An 18397-nucleotide genomic window follows, 5' to 3' on the forward strand; every position below is an offset into this window, starting at 1 on the left:
TGCTCAGTCCTAGATCCTGCAGTTTCCTGTCCAGCTTCGAGGGAACGATGGTATTGAATGCTGAGCTGTAATCTACAAACAGCATCCTCACATACGTGTCTCTCTTCTCCAGGTGTGACAGGGCAGTATGTAGTGTCAGGGCTATGGCATCATCAGTGGACCTGTTGTGGCGGTATGCAAACTGTAGAGGGTCCAGTGAGTCGGGTAGTGCAGAGCAGATGAAGTCCAGTGAGTCGGGTAGTGCAGAGCAGATGAAGTCCTGTTTTGGATCATTGTCATGTTGGAAGACCCAGCCTCGTTTCATCTTCAAAGTTCTCACTGATGGAAGGAGGTTTTGGCTCAAAATCTCACGATACATGGCCCCATTCATTCTGTCCTTAACACGGATCAGTCGTCCTGTCCCCTTGGCAGGAAAACAGCCCCATAGCATGATGTTTCCACCCCCATGCTTCACAGTAGGTATGGTGTTCTTGGGATGCAACTCAGTATTCTTCTTCCTCCAAACACGACGAGTTGAGTTTATACCAAAAAGTTCTACTTTGGTTTCATCTGACCACATGACATTCTCCCAATCCTCTGCTGTATCATCCATGTGCTCTCTGGCAAACTTCAGACGGGCCTGGACATGCACTGGCTTCAGCAGCGGAACACGTCTGGCACTGCGGGATTTGATTCCCTGCCGTTGTAGTGTGTTACTGATGGTGACCTTTGTTACTTTGGTCCCAGCTCTCTGCAGGTCATTCACCAGGTCCCCCCGTGTGGTTCTGGGATCTTTGCTCACCGTTCTCATGATCATTTTGACCCCACGGGATGAGATCTTGCGTGGAGCCCCAGATCGAGGGAGATTATCAGTGGTCTTGTATGTCTTCCATTTTCTGATGATTGCTCCCACAGTTGATTTTTTCACACCAAGCTGCTTGCCTATTGTAGATTCACTCTTCCCAGTCTGGTGCAGGTCTACAATACTTTTCCTGGTGTCCTTCGAAAGCTCTTTGGTCTTGGCCATGGCGGCGTTTGGAGTCTGACTGTTTGAGGCTGTGGACAGGTGTCTTTTATACAGATGATGAGTTCAAACAGGTGCCATTCATACAGGTAACGAGTGGGGGACAGAAAAGCTTCTTACAGAAGACGTTACAGGTCTGTGAGAGCCAGAGATTTTCCTTGTTTGAGGTGACCAAATACTTATTTTCCACCCTGATTTACGAATCAATTCTTTACAAATCCTACCATGTGGATTCATGGATTTTTTTTTCACATTCTGTCTCTCACAGTTGAAGTGTACCTCTGGTGCAAATTACTGACCTCTGTCATCATTTTAAGTGGGGGAACTTGCACAATCGGTGGCTGACTAAATACTTTTTTGCCCCACTGTATATTTTGGAATCTAGGACTTATTATGGAGCTCTTGTACTCTGGAGGCTATGAGCGCTCAGAAATGCTGTAAAATATGGCAAAATAACTTAAAATGAAAATAAATGGTCCCCAATTTGATCCCCACCTACACTTGATTCGATAGACCAAGTTATTTGTTTGGTAAAACAAATATGAAATCAGGCAGCTCAGTGCATTTGGGTGTGTAGACATGATCTATTGAATCTCAGACTCAGCATCAGAACATGCATGTTAGTTTGTGCCTGACAGGCTGGTGTTAGTATTTAAAAACTGATGAACTGTCTGGATTTTCTCACACAATCATCTTTAAGGTTTATAGAGAACGGTCTGAAGAAGAGAAAATATCCAGTGAGTGGAAGTTTTGTGGGTGACAATGCCTTGTTGATGTCAGAGGTCAGAGGATAACGGCCAGACTTCTCTGAGCTGATGGGAAGGCAACATCTCTGGATACACAACACGTCAAACCTGGAAGCAGAAGACCACACTGGCTGTCACTCCTGTTAGAGAAACTGACTACAATTAGCACAGGAGATTGGAAAAACGTTGCCTGGTCTGATGAGTCTGTTTGTGCTGTAAGATTGGATGGTAGGGCCAGAAATCACCATAAACAGCATCCATCCCAGCTTGTGTTAATGGTTTAGGTTTCATGGCACACTTTGGGCCCTTTAGTGAGCCTCAGTGAGCATTGTTTAAAAATCGCAGCCTGCCAGGATGTCATTGCTGACCATGTACATTATTTTATGATCACAGTGCTGCTTCTGGCAGGATACCACATCCTGTCACAAAAGAACATCTCAAACTGGTTTCCTGAACATCACAATGAATTCCCTTTGCTTAAACAGCCTCCACAGTCACCAGATCTCAGTCCAATAAAGCACCTTTGGGTTATTGTGGAACACCACGGTCGCATCATGGATGTGCAGCTGACAAATCTGCAGCGACTGTGTGATGATGTCATGTCAACATGGACGAAGATCTGCGAGGGACGTTTCCAGCATTCAAATCTTTAATCTGTGCAGTTCAGAGGCAAACCTGGCCGATCCCAGCACAAGGAAGGTGTGACTAATGAAACGAGTGCATGCATTTGACAGTAAGTTTGCATCACTCCTTGAAATACAGCCCAGTGAGTGGGTCAGGTGGACTGCTCTCAGAAGGTTTCTTTTGCTTTTTACAGTGTCTATTTTTTAACGATGGCAGATTATTAAATATACACATCAAAATAAAGGAAAAATACATTGTCACATATTCAGGCGATAGACAAACTTATGAAAATAAGTTTCATGTACAGATGGAACCTCATTAACACTGAGAGTCAGATCGTCTCTGCAGTCGTCACTGCAAGATAAAAATACGTCTCAGTCTCATTGCAGCTGCTGTTTGTGCGACAGCTGAGGGAGAAGATGGATTTATGTGGCACAAAAACGGCACCATTTGTTTCCATTAGTGGGAATCAACAGTTTCTGAAATTGAAGCTTCCAGCTGAGTGATAATATTCATGTGACATTAAAATAGTTTTTTGCAATATTTCATAAACATGGTGTAGATCGTGTCGTGGCAGCAAACTGCCGTCTTTTTTCTCACATTGAGTACGGTGGACACACTCGCAGTTTAAACCAAGGACAGCCGCTTCTGTCAAACTGCACTTGAGCTCTTTTGACTCTAAAAATAAAAACGCCACAGTTTTCCTGGTAAAGTTCACTGACCTGATTTGATTGGTTTCTCTGTATTAACATTAAAGCAGCACAGACTTGGTAAAATCTTGTCATGTCCCATTATCTAATTGGATTTCCCGAAGATAATGTCATCGCCTGGGGCAGCAACGGCGCTTGTGATTGGTCAGAGCTGTCAGCCTGCAGCAAAACGCATTTTAAATTAATGTATTTTTTTGATATATTGATTTGAGCTAGTTTATGTTTTGAATGCAAATTTTTCTTTTCATCTTCTTCTCCGTCTTTGGTTTCCTGCCTGCTGTGTGTAAAGCTGCCTTTGTGCGGCTACATAAGCCAGAGAGAGAAACCATTAGAAGCTTTCTTGCGCTCCTCCTCCAACCGTCACTTCCTTATTTCTCATGTATCTACTCCATCCTCTCACTCTTGACCTGCTCCTCCTCCTTGTATCAGTGGGTAGATCATTAAACTGACACACCAATAATTACTTCTTCGTGTTCTTTTTCTTCTACAGTCCAATTCTGTGAAACACCCCATTATCCACCCGCCTGCACTCTCTACCAGCTTCTCTGAACTCTCATTAATTTTGGCTCAGCTGAAACCACCATGCAGCTCTCTCTTTACTCCTCTCATTTCAGTCCACTTCAAACAAATGTGACTGAAATCAGCTTTTAACTGTTACTGATCAATCACAGCCTCATTACAGTAAATGGCTAATCTGATGTAGGGTTAGGATGCTGTTTATGGCATTTAATGGTACATTAAAAAGCGTTATCTTGTGTTGTGATACAATATGAAATCATTTGGTGTCTTGTTGTTGTTACTTCCTGGTGCCAGGCTGTGATAAAGGCTGCTTCACACGGTTTTTCATGATCTCAGGTCTTCACCTGCTTTCTGTTCAGTAGCTCTGCTTGTTAGGCTGCAGCTCAATAATTAAATGAACATAACTGCAGCTCCACGTTGCACGCTCCTACGTTAATGTCATGTGACACTCTCACAAACAAGAACACGGTTTAGAAACGCAGCGTGCTTACGGGAAAGTAACAGTAATCTGATTACTTTTTGGACAATAGCAATCCATTACTTTACTCGTTACTTGAAAAGGTAATCAGATTACAGTAACACGTTACTTTTAATGTGTTACTGCCCATCTCTGGTCATGGACTACACCGACTACACCGACCGCCTGACTGTGCGTCTGTTGTGTGTGAGTCTTTTAAAGGATGTTTACTCAGTGTGTTGCACTTGCGGAGTTTACGGATGCTGCTTTCATCCATATTTGATCACTTCCAAACAAAAAACCACCATGGAGACATCTTTGACGCTAGTCTTGACATTCAGACTCACGGTTGACATCACAGCGGCTATGTCAATCTTTTATATACATATTAACGTCCGTAAATGTAGAACAACTTTTCCAGAGCAGCCTGAACCCAGATGGGCTCCTTTTAAGCATTAACCGAATCATAGCTCGGTTAATTTGTTGCTTCTGACAAACAGTTTATTATAAAACACAGTTGGAAAGCTTAAATATTAGTACACTAATAAATGCTCCAACTTAACTGTTCATGTACTCTTTATGTAAGCTTGTGCAATTAGTGCAGAGCTGAATTTCAACTGGGTCGGGCTGAGCAAAAGCAAAACAGAAATCCTACACTCTGGTGTGAATACAGATCACTTTCCTAGAGTACGATCAGGTATTGGTGTCTTGTCTTTAGCAGAGGATGTATTCTCTGCATGCCTTTGGCGGTTTTAACCTTTAAATGCATATTTTTGCATCAGACATCAGGCAGTGAAACTTGCCTTTTTTTCTTTGACGTATGCTTGAATCCCTGCAGGACACATAAACACACATGAAGACATTTATTGTAATTTCTCAGCTGCACCACAGCTCTGAGATTCTCAGACACACAATACAGGTCGCACATATTTTTGTTACTTTGTGTCTTTTTAAATGTTTTATATCATGTGTTGCGCTGACATGTGTGGTGTTTGTTCTGCACCGCTCTGAAATCTTTTTTATTGAGTTTCCAGCAAGAAGTCTGAACATTTCACTGCAGATGCTCGGGCCCAACGAGCCCTTGGCGTTTTGGAGGGCTCGGGCCCGGTGAACATGTTGAGTAATCCATCCACGTGTGTATTTTTGTGAAACTGTGGCAGGAAGGATGGTATTGTGTATCTCGTGCAGCTGGAGTCTGATGTTGAGGACGACAGTTTAATTATAGAACAAGCATGTCAAGAAGATGATACCAGCCTCAGAGTGAGGGCTGGCTCAGGGCGCGTGTGGGTGTTAACTATAGATTTGATTTGATATTGAATTTCTTTCTAAACAAATGACAGTTTTGTCACCGTGGACCAGACAGTGCAGAGGGACGTGGGTCGCAGCTGTCTGCTCGGCTTTCCAAAACGACCTTCAAGGCACGAGTACAGTAGCCTAGAGTGCTAAAAATAAATGTCTGGGTCTTCCTGCACCGTGAATTATTTACTCTCATCTGAGTTTTTAGGAGAATCTGATTTCGTCCTGACACAGTGCCTAAAATGCAGCTCTGTGGCCTCAGATCACTATTGGCTAATAAACCAAAACATTTAGACACCGATCTTCATTAAATCAGAATTTAAACAATCAAATTAATTCATTAATTTTCAATTAAAAGCATCACAATAGGCTTTGCTTTTAACCCTCGTTACCCTGACCCTAACTCAAAATGGTCAGAGAGACCCTGATTTTCACAAAAGAAGAAAGAAAGACAGATAAATAAACTAGAGGGACAAAAAATGTCCAAAGACAGAAGCAAGATAATGACAATCAGAACTCCAAACAGACACTGAATGACACAGCACATCTGTAGGACACACAGCTGGAGGTACAAAGGGATATAAAGATGAACGACACTTCTTTGGTTTGTGGTCGTCTTCTTATCTCGTTCAGAGTGGAGGTCTTGGGGGGTTGGTTGTTACGTGGGGGGGTTGACACATTGTTTGTGCCAGGAGCCCTGGGATTGCCTCCCAGTACATCCATAATGAAAAGAGTCCATGATGCAAAACAGGATGGGAATTAAGTCTCCCAGTTTGTTTCAGTGCATGAATGAGTTAATATGAATGAATATGAATGAGATTTAGAGACAGTGTGTGAATGACTCTGTGTGTGTGAGAGACAGAGACAGAGAGAGGTAGAGAGGATTGCGTGAGAAGGAAGTGCTTCTTTGCTTTCTCTGTAAATGTAAATCGACCACTCACTGACCTTCCAGTGTGTGTGTGTGTGTGTGTGTGTTCAAGCATATAGTTTGCGTGTCAGGATCTGCATCTGTTGGCCTCTGGTTGCCTGATCGTGTGCAAAAACACTGTCGTGCAGTGTGTGTGTGCGTGTGTAACATCTGCAGTTTTCGACCTCCACACTGAGACATTTAGTCTTTAGATTGTTGCGTGTTGAGGATTCTGACTTGGTTGTAAGGTCAAGGTTATCATAAAGTTTGTGTTTATAGTTGTGTGTGCACCATAAAGACTTTTTTGTCTTTAAAGGGAAATGGCCTGTATTTATATAGCGCTTTACTAGTCCCTAAGGACCCCAAAGCGCTTTACATATCCAGTCATCCACACATTCACACACTGGTGATGGCAGCTACATTGTAGCCACAGCCACCCTGGGGCGCACTGACAGAGGTGAGGCTGCCAGACACTGGCGCCACCGGGCCCTCTGACCACCACCAGTAGGCAACGGGTGAAGCGTCTTGCCCAAGGACACAACGACCGAGACTGTCCAAGCCGGGGCTCGAACCGGCAACCTTCCGATTACAAGGCAAACTCCCAACTCTTGAGCCACGATCGCCCCAAAGACTAAGAAAAGAAGCACGTCTTAGAAAAAGAGTAGCAAAGTCAGCTGTTTTGACATTCTTGGTGCTTTGTACTGTGAATTGTTCCTTCAGGGATGGATGTCTGCAAATGTCTGCCCTGAGGGAACACCACCACAAACGACCAAGACTGGGATTCTCTACAATGACAACAGACGCTCACAGCGTGTTGAAAGTGCAAGAATTTTGGCTGCATGAGTGTAATCATCCCCAGGGTCAGACTATTAACACAGAGTTATTCTGTAATGCCTGCTGTGGAAGGGGTCACACAGTAGACAAGCACACCTTGGAGTAAAATATACTGTCTGATTGTATTATTATCATGGGAAATTTTGTTTCAAGAAACATGAATTAACATTAATTTTGCCCACTGCCATGAGACTGTTAGATGGTGGCAGTAGAAACACATCTAAAAAGCCTGTGATGCTTACATGTGCATATGTAAGCATCACATAGGCAAGCTCTGACTCTAAAATCTGCAGTACCTCTTGTAGCCACTTGAGGCTGACTTGAGGCAAGAAAGTCAGTCCCATAGACTCCTATTTTAAAACGGCCAAGCTCATAGCAGAAATTAATTATGTTCACAGCTTAATACAAAAACTAAAACAAAACAGTTTTGACTCCATGAATATTTCTCCCTTGTAATTGCTCTGCAGTGGGTGAACTTAAATAACTCACCTTTTTAATTCTATCTCCATTATGTGGGGTAGACCATCCAGTCAACATGTGCTTCAGTTCTAGCATTTTATTACTCTGGTACTTCATAATATCTATATGGATGTTAATTTTGTTCTTTATCGCTCATCTATCCAGTCATAGAACAGGACCTGATGACTGCAGAAGCAGCCCACCCAAAATCATATACTCCAGTAATGGCATTAGTATGACTGGTACTGATTAGCATGTCTTTGTATCTGTTCCAATGCAGTTTATAGAGACAGCTTGCTAACCAAGCTTGCTAACATTAGCTGATCTCATACAAAGATGGTCTCTACTGTACAAAAAACACTCAACACGGTGATTTCAGAGACACTGACTCTTTCCTCCAGCATAACCTACCTGTTCCTGCTGAGCTGGTCCTTCTTTATCGGCGATCTCACCACATCAGCCCACCTGCCCGTCCAACTACGACTCTGTTCACTGGACTCAATCAAACCATTGGTCCCCATCTAAGAATCCTTCTGTGCTTCTCACAAATGAGAAATCGTACTCGAATCAAACACAATACTCTGAAACATTCCTCTGGACTCCTTACCTGGATCAACCCACCTCTCCGCTCTCTCATTGACACCGGTCCCCATAAACCAAACTGTCCTCTGGAAACCTGCATGCTGACACCTCTTTCTTTAATTGTTTGTTGTCTATTTTATACACAGCCTATGCATATGTCACTCCCACGGTATGTTTGCTGAGACTTTGCACAGCTTAATTTTAGTAGATTTGCTTCCTCATGCAGTGTGACCCTCAGAAGAGTATCTTCCATCATTCTGTCATTCTCCTTGTTTTACTCTTTGCTTTCCCGTTGTTTTCTGCTCATTTTTCTCACCTCTTTTTAATTGATCTCTTTAATCTTTAGTCCCCCCCTTTTGATCTTTCTATCATACCAGATCATTTATCCATCTTTTCCTCTTCTTGTTGAGGTCACTTTGTCTCATCTTTCTCTGTTCATCCTCCTAACAGCCTTCTTTTCTCTCTCTAGTGTTTAAACCCACAAATATAGTTGCACACATAGTAAAAGTCCTTCTCCTCCTCCCTCTGCCTGCATTTCTTCTCTTATTCTCCTTTGCTGTAGATATTCTCTCTCTCTCTGTCCATATCTTTTTACCCCCTCCCTCTGCTCTTCCGTCTTTCAGCCTTTAAATGCAGAACTTTGTGTCTGAATTTGGCTCGTTCTGTGTGAGTGGCTCATCTATCTTTCATGAGTGTTAAATTATAAACTGTGGGTCACTGCTCCGCCCTCTGCTAACATCCCCTTGACTCTGAGAGAGACATAAACTAGCAGAGAGAGAGAGTAAACAGTAGATGGATATCAGGCCTCGATGTTATCGGGGTACTTGCTGGTGTTGTCCATTCTCCATCTACCTTGCACTCAAACATTATACTGGGCTCTTGCTCCTCGTCTGTAATGGAATGGGATTCTGTATCATTTTAGGGGATCTGAATCATCCTAAAAAAGACCTTGCTGCTCTCCCTTGGCACATAAAAAATAGTTTCTGCACCAAGTCTCTAAGATGTTATCAGAGCGTTAAAAGACTCCTTGACCTCTTTGAACACACCAGGTCACTGTGACCCGGTGTACTCCCCAGCCAGTGATTGCTGAAGTTTCTTGGGTTTCAGGTGAAATCAGTCACAAAAGAGCTACACCAGAAACCTCTTTGCATTTGTTTTGGTCACCAACAGACTTCTGTTGCTGCCTGGAAGACCCCTAGGTACTCTGCTTGTCTGCAAACACTCACCAACTACTTTCCAAGTGATACTCGGAGATGTTTGTCCTCAAAATAAAAGTTTCAATCAATACATTTCAAAAGCCGCGGCTCATACTAGCAAAGAGATTTGCTGAAAGGATTGCTTGTGAATGCTTTGTCGCTAGGTGAAATTTGCATCTAACTTCTCTTTGTGACTATCAGCAGCAGCCTACAGCAACCACTTAAAAACTCGTTGGGAAATGCACACGTTCTCTAGTGACCAGTGGCTACTAGTCTTTAGGCCCCTATGACTGGTAACCTTGCAACCAGTTCCACAACAACAGCTAGCAACCTCCAGCAACCAGTCACCAACCAGTCAGGGTATGCATAGTTTTCCCTAGCAACCTGTGGTTGCTCGGGGGCCACTAACTAGTCTCTAAGCCTCTTTGGGCCTTGGATAAAATCAGAGCAATCAACAGAAATCTATGGGAGGATCTGTTAGACAACACAGTGCAGGAGAGATTTAAACCGTAGAGATTTTAAACACTAGATATTTGACTTTGTCTTGGCTTTCTGTATCCGTAACTCAAAATGCAGTGAATTTTTTCAACTGGGTGGAACCAGACAATCTGTGTTACTTTGTGCACATACAGTAGAAGTATAACTTGTTTAAGAAAAACGTTTTTTAACTTCATCTTGGGCAAAGTCAGCAAACTTTTTTTAAAAGCTTTTTTAACTAGATTTGATTTGTCTGCTGACCAGAGAAATCTTCACCGTTGATTTACATAGAAACTTTAGAATAGGTGTCTACATCACTGCCAGTAGACGATATCAAGATATTGGCCAAGTGTCAAGACTGTCACAGGTTCCACAGAAGCACAGAAGGCATACAGTGCAAAAGTATTCGGCCCCCTTGAACTTTTCCACATTTTGTCACATTACAGCCACAAACATGAATCAATTTTATTGGAATTCCACATAAAAGACCAACACAAAGTGGTGCACATGTGAGAAGTGGAACGAAAATCATACATGATTCCAAACATATATTACAAATAAATAAATCTGAAAAGTGGGGGTGTGCGTCGATCCTGCTTGCTAGATTTAGCTCATAATTAACAACATGAGCAGAATTATTAAAACAAGACATAACGTATTGCTTACCTTCTCATATTGAAGTCTTATAGCTATCCACCGGTCAGCCACTGAACTGCACGCATATGTTTAGTTTTGAAGTTTGTTCCAAGCTAGCTGTTTTGCTATATTTCCAGTCTTTATGGAAAACCAGGCTTAGCACAAGAAATACAGCACTGTGCAGATAGATTGACTATTTTTTTTAAAAACTTTGATATATTTTTTCATGGATTGAAAATGTAATTTTTAGACAATGTAAACTTGCAGAATGACGATATCCACTACTTGATCACAAGAAATTGTAATCAGGGGAACTCCTGTTGATTAAAATAGAACTAAAATTAAATTAACAATATTAAAGTATCATTCAGTTAAATGTAAATCACATCAGAGATGTGTAAAAAAGCTGTGAAACACATGGAGGAAGTAAAAGCTTTATACGCCCTGGTGTAGTGAGCTGTAGTTTAGAGATCATGAACTCATGGTGAAATGTTGGAAACTTTTTAAAACTGAGAATAAAATTAGTTTCAGAGAACTTGTGTTATATTTCAGAATTCAGAACTTTTGGCTTCAAAATACAGGTTCATGCATTAATAATACAGCGATATAGACAGTATTCCTAATTCAACAGTTGAATTGTTGTCGTCAGAAGAGTCCTACTTTCTGAAAAAGTAATCTGGTTTCCCTGAATGGAAAACGCTGAGACACCTGGCGCGCAGGTGTAGCAGGGCACTGCTCAGCTAATCCCGGCTAACCTCCACAGAACTATTTACACCTCTGCATGAATGATTCATCGAGAAGGAACTCTTATAAATTACACATGAAACAAACTCTTAGCTGCTGGGTACATACTACATTAGCACGATCTCTCAGCTCAGCATTTACAACCTCAGCCCCTCTGCAAGAAACACAAAGCCACTTCAGGTTTTATTGCTGGACTCTAAAAAAACATCATCTGATTGGCTGAAAGAGGTTAGAGTGAAGCTTTTTTGTAGGAGAGTGGCGCGTTTCCAAAGTAAACTCCTGCACCGAGGGTAGGGAACACTTCACAGTCACTGCCGCTTTTTTAATGTCCAGAGTGAAATAAGCTTGACTTCATAGATCATCAGCACATTATACACATCAACACAGTCAGTGAGTTTATTAGTTTTTCTCTCTGGAGGCTTCAGACCAGACTATTAAACAAGGAGGACGAGCGCGATATTGGAGATGATTCAACAGGGATGACAGAGCGGCGTGGCGAAGTGTTTGTTGATGAGATGAGTTATAAACTTATGACCGATGACGGCGAGTGACTCTTTTGCTTCGGAGTGAAATGAAAAGTGGGTGTTTTGATGACGGAGCTGCTGTTAGGAGGGACTCCAGATGTCTTTAAAGGCTGCTGCAGATACCAGTGTAACATACTGGCTGTGAGTCAGTCTGGAGCTTAACGTGAGTTTTTCATAGGTCAATATGAACACAGCTGCTGTTTTCTGTATTGCACATGAAATTAATAATGAATGGCCGCTTAATGGTGAATAAATAACGATTCATGCTTTCAATTTCTGTTGCTGGCTTCCTGCTTAGACTCAATCTCTGGCCACCAGTCAACCTTCAGAAGGTTTCTGTCTTTGTTGATGGGCTCCTGAGGGGATCATTGTTCCCCGCAGGTTTCCAAAATGATTCCACCTTTGGCATCAGTTTCCTGCTCGGGTTCTGAAGGACCTGTGCCTGCAGGTTCGGTGTCTCCAGTGTGCTCAGCCAATCATATGTAGGCTCTGCCTCTTAGTCGCCCTCCAGAGTCATGCTGCTTGCATTCCCCACCTCCATGCCTCCAGACAGTATGCCTCCTGGCCATTCTCCTGAGTATTCTCACCTGTTTGCCCTGGTCCTCTGGCATTTTTGCTTCAATATGTCAATAAACAGGAACAGATGAAAAGTCCTGGACATCATGGGCAAGATTGTTTAATAACCTCGGCTTGGATGGACTCAGTCAGGACTGAGAATGATGGTGTGAGCAGCAGTTTGATGGCTTTTTACACTGAAGGTAGGAACTGACTCTGAAGTCTAACATCAGAGGGGAGGAACATGATCAATATTAGTATGTTTTGAATTTGATGGCAGCAACACAGTTGCTGTGCAGCATCCTCTCGTCTTTTAACAACAGCCCGTAAACATCTGGGAACTGAGGACACCAGCTGCTGGACTTTCTAACTGCTCAGCAGCCCTGGTTTTTTCTCATATTTCATTCATTTCATGATGTGTTTTCAGCTGGTGAAAGGTCTGGACTGCAGACAGGCCCGTTCAGCAGCTGGACTCTTCTACTGTGAAGCCATGCCGTTGGAATAGAAGCAGTTAAGCATCTATTCCTTTTTTCTATGTCCTATTGTGAATAAAATATGAGTTTATGAGCTCTGCAAATCAATACATGCACTTTATTCTGTTTTTATTTACGTTTTACACAATATTCCAACTTTTTTGGAATCGGGATTTTGGCTTTTTAACAAGGTCCAATGATAAACTTCCTGTGCTGGCAAACGTGTCGGTCAAGCAGCCACCGTTACCTCTAAGTTTTGATAAGGTTGAAATGCTTGAATTATACAAAAGTTCACCAGTGTGAAGTTGTAAAGAACAGGAAACAAGCTCCAGAGACCAAAATCATTTCTTGTAACCAGCTGAAAACTTGTTTATGAAAGCTGACTTGCTTTGTGGCCATCCGATAAACTGCACTTTCTGGCACATTCAGATTAGCTTCATTTATCAGCCTCAGAGGACGCTGTCCGGCCAGGTGGGAAAACTGAGGAGTAAAGTAAAAAAATAAAAGTGTTTTTCTTTTGTTTTGGTTTATAAAGTTCAGCCTTTGATATTTGTATTAACTTTCAGTTCGTCTTCGTTATCTTCATTGATATTGTTCAGTTATTATACGACCAGTACTTCCTCGGTAACACATGATCCTGATTTCTCAAAGAAAGATTTGTCCAGAGAAGAAGTCTGACTCTAATCTCCCCTCATTGAACCCTGAGGACTTCTGGGAGTTCCCGGTTTGTCTGGGAAATGTCAGTCCACTCAGTACTGATGTCTATATATAGGCATCACACACACACACACACACACACACACACACACACACACACACACACACACACACACACACACACACACACACTGTTCGTGTGTTCTTCTCTCCTCCTTTCTTTAGATTCCTCCTTTTTTCTATTCTGTTCTTTCCTCATTACTCCCTCCATCCCTCTGCCAAGACTGCACTGGGCCGCTCTGAATTATTAATGAGGCCACACACACACACACACACACACACACACACACACACACACACACACACACACACACACACACACACTATGTCTTCCTCTGTGATCAATACAGCCACAAAAAGCTTTTCCTCTGACCCTCCCTCCACTTCATCTTTCCTTTTACTTCTCCGCTTTACTCCTAGCTCATTCTATTCTTTTCTATTCTATTCTATTCTATTCTATTCTATTCTATTCTATTCCATGTTGTGCATAACTGGGACCCATGGTAATATATCACAAACTATTCTGTAGGAGGATTTAATGTTACGAGTCCTGGTCAGTTTAATCTGTGCATATTTCAATCACATCCAAGTAGTAGTTTTAGCTGCAATTACTTTTTTTTTTTATAAATCTCCCATGAATTGAAATCTACTCCAGATCCATGCTGTTGTATTTTAGAGTGAATTTTCCTTTTAACTTGTTCTGTGAAATTTGACTTTTGTGTTATAACTGTGAAAGCCAGAAATGTTAGCAGCCTCGTAGATAGAAACACCCACATATGAACCCTTTTAGAAACCAAAACGATGACAGTGATGAGCTTTGAGATTCTGCTGTTGCCTTGTTTGCTTGTTTTCTTTGTTCAGTGTTTACTTTGATGAAAGTGTGATGATAATGTGATGAAAACATTCAGCATCATGAAGAAAGTAAGAGGTGAATAAATCAGATGAACTGATTATGTGGGAATGTGAACATGAATTATGAAAACAAAAAGACTAATTTCCACTTTGTACTTTGAAATCCTTTTTAACAACTTTCACCTTTACCCTCAAAGGGGGGAAGATGACCCTCAGCCCATTCTCATTCACCAGGTGTCACTTAATGCCGTTTGTCAAATCTGCTGGCTCGGCTCATTTACGTACAAAATGTACTGCAGGGCTGCAGTAATGAAAGGTGCATGTTTGAACCCAAACCTGCCCAGGTAGCTTTAGTCTCCAAACATGACTAGAAAGGAAAAATTAAGTGACAGATGAAACAAATGAACAAGTAGAAACAAAGTGTCATGGTGTGGGCGAGTCACAGTGATTTTCCACAGTCCCTGCTCTCTCGGAGTCTTCATCACTCCTCCCAGGATGACCACCTGAGACTAATCAAGCCAGCTGTATTTAAGACCAGCGTTCACAACCAGCCTTCGTCAGATTGTCTGCTAACCTACGTTAGTGTGCGGCTTCATGACTTCCATGTTTCTCATAGTTCATGTACTTACCTTTGCTCTCTCAGTGGTTCTTTGGAAAACTCCATCATCATCACAATAATCTCACTAACCTGGACGCTGGTCTCTACTCAGGTCTCCACTGCCGGTAACCTCTCAGTTTGTCTTCTCCAGTCTCACCTGCCGTCTCTGTTTGGAATCTCGGATCGTTACTCCACTGGACTTACCCAGGCCTCGTCTCCACGCTCCCCCTCTTGTTAAACTCCACCTGCGAACGAGTAAGGCTGTTCCATTCTTCGGATCTGCCGAACCAATTTCCCAAACCAACTCTGACTCAGCTTCTGTTTCAGTGCCTCTCCACCATCGGCTCTCGCACCACAGTTCCCTTTGCTGGTCTTTGTCTATCACAGCTTATGTTCACAGTATCTCATAGCTCCTGTTCATAGTATTCCCCATTCATGTTCATTTACCCTAGCCTCACTCCTAGCTTTAGCACTTGTAAATATTGCTGTCACAACATCACTTAAAGTTCTTGTTCACTTCATCCTGAGCCTCTGGGTCTGCGTTTGGGTCCACTTCACGTTCTGGCTTCGGCCCTGACACAAAGAGAAACAAAATGCTTGCAGGTGTAAAAGTTTGGTGGACAAACTTGCAACTTCTGACACCGTCATCCCTCCAACCTCCTAGTGCAGAACTTTCAGCTCCCTAAAGCTTGACTGTTATCACTTGACAGTCAATACAGCTGCAGCCAGCACAGCAACGTTACAGGACACCTTGTTCATAAAAGGATCAAGTCGAAGCACCACAACTTCTTAAAACTGCATTCAATGATTTCAGCAGTATTTTGTGTTTTGACCATGAACTTGAACAAAACTGAAACACTGGTTAGGTGGAGGTAGTGTGAAATTGTAGAAAATACTGGCTTTTTGTTGGAGACTGGTTTCCAGCCCAATATTCATGTATATAAGTCTATATGACCATCCGTGCCGAGGACTGAGCAGCTTCACTGTATGTAATGTGTAGATTCTTTGTTGTAGTTTAGTTATTTCATAGTTGCTGATTTCTTCTTGGCCTTCTTATGTCTCCTTGAGTTCATTTCCTGTGGTTAATATGTGTCTATTTCCAGGACCTGCTGTCTTTGTTGAAACCCAAAACCAAATTGGAGGTACTGGGAACATGAATCAGGCCTCTGGGCCATTGTGGGGGTGTGCAATGGAAACCTTTCCTGTACTATTTATTACACACATCTTCATGAAATCACTCAAATGATACATTTTTAGAAATAATATTTCATCAAAAATGAGTGTAATTGTATGGTGTGTGTGTGCGTGTGTGCGTGGTATTTCCTGTGTCTCCTACAGCAAGTCAGTCAACACAATTACAGCCCAACCTTTGCTTTGACGAAACCAGACGAGACAAATAAAAATGGAAAATGCAAAAATAAATTCAGGCCAAATCCAAAACTCATTAAACTCCTTACATTGTGTAACGGGGGGTGGGACACATTGTTATCTGATGAACATTTCACTTCTATTAAACCCAGTAGATGGTGGCGGTTTGCACACATCTCGGATAGATCTTTGGAGACAAATATGCAGGTAATAAGATTATAGAAGACTTTGATTAGTAGCTGTATATCGACAACAGTGACTGACAGTCAGCTGGTTAATTATATATATGGTTGACATCATCAATAAATAATATTAAGAAATAAATACAGTTTTAGTTTGAGATAGAAGGAAATGGTTCTGGGACCCAAAAGGCAACACCCTGCACTGCAACAGACAGACACTAAACAAATGCTGGAGTCTGCAGGCTGTGATCTTTACCAGCATGAGTATAAAAGCTGGATGTAACTTCAGAGTCTCCAGAATGAAACCACTAAGCCAAGTGTTACTGGAAAAAACACTCATCTGAAAGGTTCAAAAAGAAACTTTGCAAATCACGTCACAGGGGACCAGCCAAACGTAGCGTCTATGAAATTACAAAATATCCATAAGAGATGTAAAATATCCAAAAGGAGACACATAAGTGCATCAACAAAATGGAAAAACAGTCAAAAAATGACAAAAATGAAACACAGGAGGCTTCAAAGACATAGTAAAGTAAATGAGTGCAATATTAATACACCTGCAGAGTAATGTAAGAAGATCCAAACTGGCTATGAAAAATGACCAGATGGTGTCATAAAGAATCCTAATTTCACAAAAGTCATGGCAGCTGTGAGAGCAGACAAGACTTACACTCCATATCCATCACTCTGATTTCCACACTTGGAAGGGATTTTTTTAAGTCTATTTGCCTGAATGAACCTATCTATCTATCTATCTATCTATCTATCTATCTATCTATCTATCTATCTATCTATCTATCTATCTATCTATCTATCTATCTATCTATCTATCTATCTATTTTCGTTGGTATGTTGCAGTTGTGCCCTGACTCACTGCTCTACGTCTGACGCTGGCCCTAAAATTTCGAAGCACTCAGCCTACCTTCCAGAAAGCCATTGTTGTTAATGACAGTCATTGTCGTAAATGAACTGCAGTTACCATTTAGCTGTTTGCATTTGTGTGCAGCTCATGCTTATTCCAAACCAGCACTGGCCAAAATACTGGCAGACTTACAGAGGACTGTCATATATGCTGCACTCTATATAATTATCTTGTACCGTAACTGAGAAACCAACTCACATGTACATCTGAGTGTCAGCATGAAGACGTCAGCTACCAGCTGATGGACAGTGAGTAGCTGAGATACAGCTTGGTGGCAGCTCCTGCTCGATACCTTATGAAGCAAATGTTAATTATTGTCCTTTTTGCTTTTGTAATTTAGTGCTGGCCAGTATCAAATACAGTGCATCATGGCTTATGTTAGAAGGTGAAATTATCCACAGTAGCTAACCGGTCAACTGACACTTGGTGATATTTAATTTTTAGCTTTAGTTGATGAAGAAACCAGAAAATCTGGAGCTAAGTTACCAGCAAGATTAGACCTAGAAATTTGGATTAATGCTCTGACCTTACCCAGCATTACCTGCTAAATACTGATTTATACCCGATGTAACAACATGATGGCTAGCCTTAGCTTTTTCTTTCACCAGCGTAGATATGAAACCATATGAGTTTAATTGTTCTTTTGATCCTTTATGAGGATTTTCTGACTATCAGTGTTGTGCTGGGGGCCGGTTGTTTGCTTTGTGCACTTGGGGGTCTCATATAGAGCCCAGAGTTGTTCATTTTGGTCTTGACATTATGGTGCTGTTACTGATTGATTTCAGGGATATTTTTCAGGCTGAAATTAAAGAAAATTGCCCAGGGCTTGGGGGCTCAATCAATGGAAAACTCGTTTAAAGGGCCATGCATGTACTTCTGTTCTTTCAGCCCATTAACTATAAATGGTGTACATGTAACAATCCTGCTATCTCATCACCTGTTAGATCACTTTTCATTCTTTCCATTCAGCTTTATTCAGGTTTCAGTATTATGTCACCAGAAAACAAAATCAGATC

Source organism: Simochromis diagramma, unplaced genomic scaffold (assembly GCF_900408965.1).
Source record: "Simochromis diagramma unplaced genomic scaffold, fSimDia1.1 OVJJ01000308.1, whole genome shotgun sequence".
Taxonomy (NCBI): Eukaryota; Metazoa; Chordata; class Actinopteri; order Cichliformes; family Cichlidae; genus Simochromis; species Simochromis diagramma.